General features: G+C 42.4%; 1 pseudogene; it reads left to right on the top strand.

Moving 5' to 3' along the window:
- The first annotated feature begins 839 nt into the window (after positions 1 to 839).
- Positions 840 to 3,564, top strand: LOC112547773 (serine/threonine-protein kinase 17B pseudogene; annotated as a pseudogene).
- Positions 3,565 to 6,560: the final 2,996 nt, after the last annotated feature.

Raw genomic sequence — 6,560 nt, 5'->3', positions numbered from 1 at the left:
AAAGTAGATGCTTTCCACATCTGGTGGAATCTTCGTGATTTGTGATTTGTGATTTTGCTGCATATAGAAACCTGTTGGTGTGCTGAGTGTGGGAGAAAGAAAGAAAGCCTGAAGCATGGGCTTGCTGCTTGAACCAAAGTAAGCAAGAGTTATACTATGAGTAACAGACAGGCTGTGTCAAAAGCAAATGTTTGCCTGCAAGTCAGTGTCTCTCGGCACAGAACTGATAGCACTGCTAAAAGCACATGATGAATGTAAATACATTCCACCAGGACAGCACAGGGACACCCAGTTGAGTACATGATAAATTAATTTGTAACAAGAGAGAAAGCATAACAACAGGTGGTGAATAGGAATGCTTTGGAGGAAAATACAAAGGGAGGTATCAAACGTGCGTAAGATGATATGTACGGTATGTATCATAGATTATCCATTTCTGTGTATAAATGATGGGGCAATAATGAAATCTATACTATTGATTGAGCCACGTCCATTGTCCCAGGTACAAATACATAGGAGCTCAGAGGGCATCTGGCTACTGAAAACTATGACAATAAACCTGACTTCATTAGACAATAAACCTGACTTTGGTGCCTTTGTATCTTATCTGAGTCAGTGATCTTTGGGGGATCTTGTGAAGTTTATTATGCTAGCTATCTGTGCAAAACTGGCATGATATACTGAGGGAGCATATGAAAACACTCACAACCAAATGTTTATCATCACTGATGGAGCAAGATACCTATCAGGACACCACACCAGTGAATCCTGAATTACTGAGATGCTGGTACACATGCCCATCCAGTGAGCCGCATCACCTAGATTGATTCCCTGATGCTATGATGTTTACTTTGTTGTTGGACAAGTCAAAACTAGTTAGACTTCTGCAAATGGCTCAGATGAGCAGCTCCAAGACTAAGTTGAAGCTGATGGATCCAGGGGGCAGCCTTGCTTCATGCCACTATGAATGGGGATTTCAGGAGCATCTCTCATTCCGTGGAGAGGATGGTGTAAAGTTCCTGGAACAGCTGGAGGAAGTTTCCAGGCATCCCAAATTCTTGAGTGTGTTGAAAATTACACTTGTGGAGCATGGATCCCAAAACTTAGCCAGGTTAAGCCACATTATAGCACACTATTCTGGGTTCTCCTGATGGCAGTCTGAAAGATTGCTCCTGGAAGCCTTCACATGACATGATATGACATGAAGCCCTTGTGTGTGGAACTAGTGGCTCCTTGCTGTGAAGAGGCTGGTGTACAGCTTGTACACAGTGGAGCAGAGAGAGATGGCACCATCTTGCTTGCCTTTGTCGTAGACAAGCACTATCATGGATTTTTTTCAGGAGAAGAGAGGTCAACAGAACCGCTTGCTTGAAAATGGCAGTGTGTACCAGGTAACCAGGCTTGTCTTTTTTCAAAACGTGATCATGAATTTTCCTGGGGCTGTGTTTTTGATCTTTGTTTGTCTAGTCGCTACTACCTTTGGTGTAAAGTCATGGTCAAGGTCTCCTACATAGTCAACCCCGGCGTAAAAGCTGAAGGCACTCTGGACACATTGTGTCATTCTGAGATACATGGTTAAACTTACCCTGGAAGTATAAGAAGTATCTCGTGGACAGGATTGTGCAGTAAGATAAGGGTCTGTCATCTTTGACCCAAAGAGCTTCTTGATCTTGGGTGAAGCTACTGAATCATAGTGGCAACTGGTGTTCCTTCTGGTTTCTCTCTCTTGTTTTTACAGCCCAGTGCAGGGATTCCATGAGCAGGTGGTGTTTCCTTCTGAGTTTCCTTCCTCCCAGATGTGATTTCTGCAGACATGGTCATAGTGAGCCTTTCTACAAGGAGCTCAGTGTCACTGAAGGAGGTTGTCCTCACTATCTCCTCTAGCCAAGTGGCTTGTCATGGTGTGACAGCCTTGATCAGTGGCTGCTGCTCCTCTGGCTGCCCCATCTTCATAGGCTCAGGCTACGAAGCCATTATGGTTTTAGCCTGCTGCCTCATTACTTCCTGATGTTGGGAATTGCATTTGGTCAGATCTTGAAGTGGAACTGCTGGGATAGTGCCGGTGACTTCCCTTGCCATTTTTAGAGTAGCACTGGCCCTTTTTGGAAGCTTGACTTTGAAGACACTGATCCTGGTTATATTAGGGATGTGGCCTTGCTTGAGAGTGATGGGAATTATGCTGTTCTCCTGAAGATGGGCTCTGATAGAGGGTCTTTCCTGCAAAACAAGACCTTCTGGGGACAAGGCATCACTGGATGGTCTTGGAGGCCATATAAAATCTCCTGGAGGTGAAGTTCCACTGTGTGGTCTTAGTAGTAGGAATGGAGATTGATCCCCATCTTCTCCAATTTAACTAATCATTGCCTATATAGGATTGTATCAAATGCCTTACTGAAGTCCAGATAGATAAGATACATGACATTTCTTTCATCTAAAACAATTTTTTACCTTCTCAAAGGAGATCAGTTTGGTCTGGCACAATCTATCTTTTATAAAATTATGTTGTATTTTATTGCAGTTACCTGCAACCTCCCTCTCCTTGCAGCACCAGTATTCTTCATGGCAAGTTTCCAAAGTTGTTGTCTGTTTCTAGCCTAATGGAGACTTCTGTAGGGCTCCTACAATGCCCTCTTCCTGTGTTGTGGTGGTGGCATGCCTTTTTGGATGCTCTGGCATAACATCATTTAGTAACCGAATGTGTATCTGGCTCAAACAGACTTCCAGAGTTGCCTTTGTTTCTTGGGGATGGCTACAGAAAAATTATCTTCAATCATGATATTCGTAATGTTAACAAAAGGGAAATGATGTTCTCTGTCTCTGTGCATGTACCTGAAGGACTTTGATTTCTGCATGAAAACAATATTCTGCCTCTTGATTTAAAGCCCCAGAACATCTTGCTGGGCAGTTCCAATCCTATTGGTGATATAAGAATAGTAGATTTTGGTATATTTCAGAAGATTGAGAATGCCAGTGAACTATGGCAAATCATAGGAACTGCAGAATATCTAGCTTCAGAAATCTTAAACTACGATCCTATTACCAAAGCTACGGGTATGTGGAACATTGGTGTAATCTCATATATGCTGCTAACTCAAGAATCTCAATTTGTCGGAGCAGATAATCAAGAAACTTTCCTCAATATCTCTCAAATCAATGTCGATTATTTAGAAGAAACTTTTGCATCAATTTCATACCTGGCCAAAGACGTAATTCAGAAACTTCTTGTCAAACCCAGAGGAAAGACCATCAGCAGAGGCCTGTCTCTCTCATTCTTGGCTGCAACAAGGGGAATACATACTATTGCATAGTCCTGAAGAATCTTCCTGTTCTTATCCATTGCAGGAACACACAAAGTGTTCAGAGGAAAGGAATACCAAATCAATTTGTAATGGTACCTGTTGTGACCAAACAGATAAAGAGAACATTTCTGAAGACAGTAGTACAGTCTCTAAACATTTTTGATGTGATAATTCATTGCAACATCCTCAAGACTTTACAACATACTTAGCTTTGTTACTATACATCTGTCTGTACAGGTCCTCCAAACTGAATTTAGGGTTTTAATCCAATGGTGAATATTATGAGATAATTTTATCCATTCATGCTTCACAGTTATACTGGAAATGCACTTTCAAGTATGTCTCTTTATGTGTTTCTTCCTTTCAAGTCCATTGCTGGCAATGGTTTTTATTCTTGCAGTACTAGAGTTCTGGCATCAGGGGAGTGCCTTATGTTTCAAAGGCAATTGAGTTGACTATATTTGCATGTTTCAAGTTTTAGTCCAAAAAAGTTTTGTTGTTTTTTTAAAGGACAATACGCAATGGGCTTAAATTGCAGCAAGGGAGGTTTAGTTTAGACATTAGGAAAAACTTGTAAACTGGTTAAACACTGGAATAAATTGCTAGGGAGGTTGTGGAATCTCCATCACTGGAGATATTTATGAGCAGGTTGGATAGACATCTATCAGGGATAATCTAGACAGTGCTTGGCCGTGAAGGCAGGAGACTGGACTCAATGACCTCTTGAGGTCCCTTCTAGTTGTAGGATTCTATGATTCTAGAACAGGTGGGGGCATCATTGCTGTTGCTTAGATGGCATAATGTAGACCAGTTCCAAACGAACTAGGAACAGCTGAGGCACATTAAAATACAAGAAAAAGTTAATCCCTTACAAACCTCAGAACAGCTTTAGTTCAGTTTTCATTTGGTCAGAGGTTCAAATTGTCCTTTGTCTGAACTGTTTTGCCTTCATGATATTCCACCCTTTTAATTCTACTTATACAACATTAGTTGTGTGCATGAGAAAAGAAAACACTATCAAGACAAAAACAAGAAACAGTTAAGTGACTAATGATAGAATAGTAAAATCTCCTGTGAGGCTACTTAGTAAAAAGAATGCATTATAAATAGGATAGTAATTTATAATAAGAAGCAAAGGTTAAGAAGCATACAGCTGATGGTTCAGGTTCCACAAATGGAACTTGATTATTTTCATTTCCATTTAATTTACAAGTTCAGCATCTTACAAGAAAAAAGAATGGGATCAGACATGGCATGTTAGCATAATAAATGCTCATTACCTGATTAACAATGAAATGGGTTATTTACCAGTGCACAGTATATCTGCAAAGCATTTTATCATACAGGAATCATATAATCATAGAATAATAGGACTGGAAGGGACCTCAAGAGGTCATCGAGTCCAGCCCCCCACCCTCAAGGCAGGACCAAGCTCCGTCTACACCATCCCTGACAGATGTCTATCTAACCTGGTCTTAAATATCTCCAGAGAGGGAGATTCCACCACCTCCCTTGGCAATTTATTCCAATATTTGACCACCCTGACAGTTAGGAATTTTTTCCTAATGTCCAATCTAAACCTCCCCTGCTGCACTTTAAGCCCATTACTCCTTGTCCTGTCCTCAGAAACCAAGAGGAACAAATTTTCGCCTTCCTCCTTGTGACACCCTTTTAGATATTTGAAAACCGCTATCATGTCCCCCCTTAATCTTCTTTTTTCCAAACTAAACAAGCCCAGTTCATGAAGCCTGGCTTCATAGGTCATGTTCTCTAGACCTTTAATCATTCTTGTCGCTCTTCTCTGTACCCTTTCCAATTTCTCCACATCTTTCTTGAAATGTGGCGCCCAGAACTGGACACAGTACTCCAGCTGAGGCCTAACTAGTGCAGAGTAGAGCGGCAGAATGACTTCACGAGTTTTGCTTACAACACACCTGTTGATACAACCTAGAATCATATTTGCTTTTTTTGCAACAGCATCACACTGTTGACTCATATTCAACTTGTGGTCCACTATGACCCCTAGATCCCTTTCCGCCATGCTCCTTCCTAGACAGTCGCTTCCCATCTTGTATGTATGGAACTGATTGTTCATTCCTAAGTGGAGCACTTTGCATTTCTCTTTATTAAAACTCATCCTGTTTACCTCTGACTATTTCTCTAACTTGCTAAGGTCAGAGAAATGGTCAGAGGTAAACAGGATGAAGTTTAATAAAGAGAAATGCAAAGTGCTCCACTTAGGAAGGAACAATCAGTTCCATACATACAAGATGGGAAGCGACTGTCTAGGAAGGAGCATGGCAGAAAGGGATCTAGGGGTCATAGTGGACCACAAGTTGAATATGAGTCAACAGTGTGATGCTGTTGCAAAAAAAGCAAATATGATTCTAGGTTGTATCAACAGGTGTGTTGTAAGCAAAACTCGTGAAGTCATTCTGCCGCTCTACTCTGCAATATAATGCACCATAATATTCCATTTTACTATCGGTACTAAAACTATTTTAAATAATAAATTTAAAAGCGATTATGTTAAGCAAATGTAAATTACCAGCAATAAGCAAATAGTACTACCTGCTAATTGTTTACAGGCTGGCAAGCAAAATTACTTCCAGACTGTAATAATCTGAATATGATTGAAGGACACTCATGATTTTCATGGTAAAATACCCTCAGTTATCTCAAATGCTCAATGTATTAATCTTAAATTACTAGCAAATTTGCCCATCATAAGATGGGATTTTCAGGTCTCTCCTCCTCGTCGGTCTTCTCTCCTGAGCCTCTGGTCTTTCGCTCTGTCTCGCTCTCTCTATCTCTCTCTCCTCCTACTGCCTCCCCGTCTCTCTCTCAGCTCTCCTCTGCCTTCTGCCTCTGTCTTTCTCTTCTTCTCCCCTTTCTTCCTCTCACTTGGGGGACTGAGGAGCCAAAATGGCCCAAAGGGTCACCGTCCCGCCCCCCCTTCGCCTCCCACCGTAGCACTCAGCTGATTTCTGCGCTGCTCAGCTGAGCCGCTGCGGAGGAGCAAGCATCTGTTTGGGTTTCCCCGTGGCGGCCCGGCTGAGCGGCACAGAAGTCAGCCGAATGCCACGGCAGGAGGTGAAGGGGGGCAAGGCGGTGATGTACACGGCCAGACCCCGCCCCCTGGCTATGTAAGTCACCGTCCTGTCCCTCTTCCCCTCCTGCCATGGCACTCAGCTGACTTCTGCGCCACTCAGCCGGGCCGCCACAGGGTAGCAAGTGGTGCAAGTGGCTGTTTGGGCCCCG

This window comes from Pelodiscus sinensis, chromosome 2 (assembly GCF_052426305.1).
Source record: "Pelodiscus sinensis isolate ZL-2025 chromosome 2, ASM5242630v1, whole genome shotgun sequence".
NCBI classification, from domain to species: Eukaryota; Metazoa; Chordata; order Testudines; family Trionychidae; genus Pelodiscus; species Pelodiscus sinensis.
This window is presented reverse-complemented; position numbering and strand designations above follow the sequence as displayed.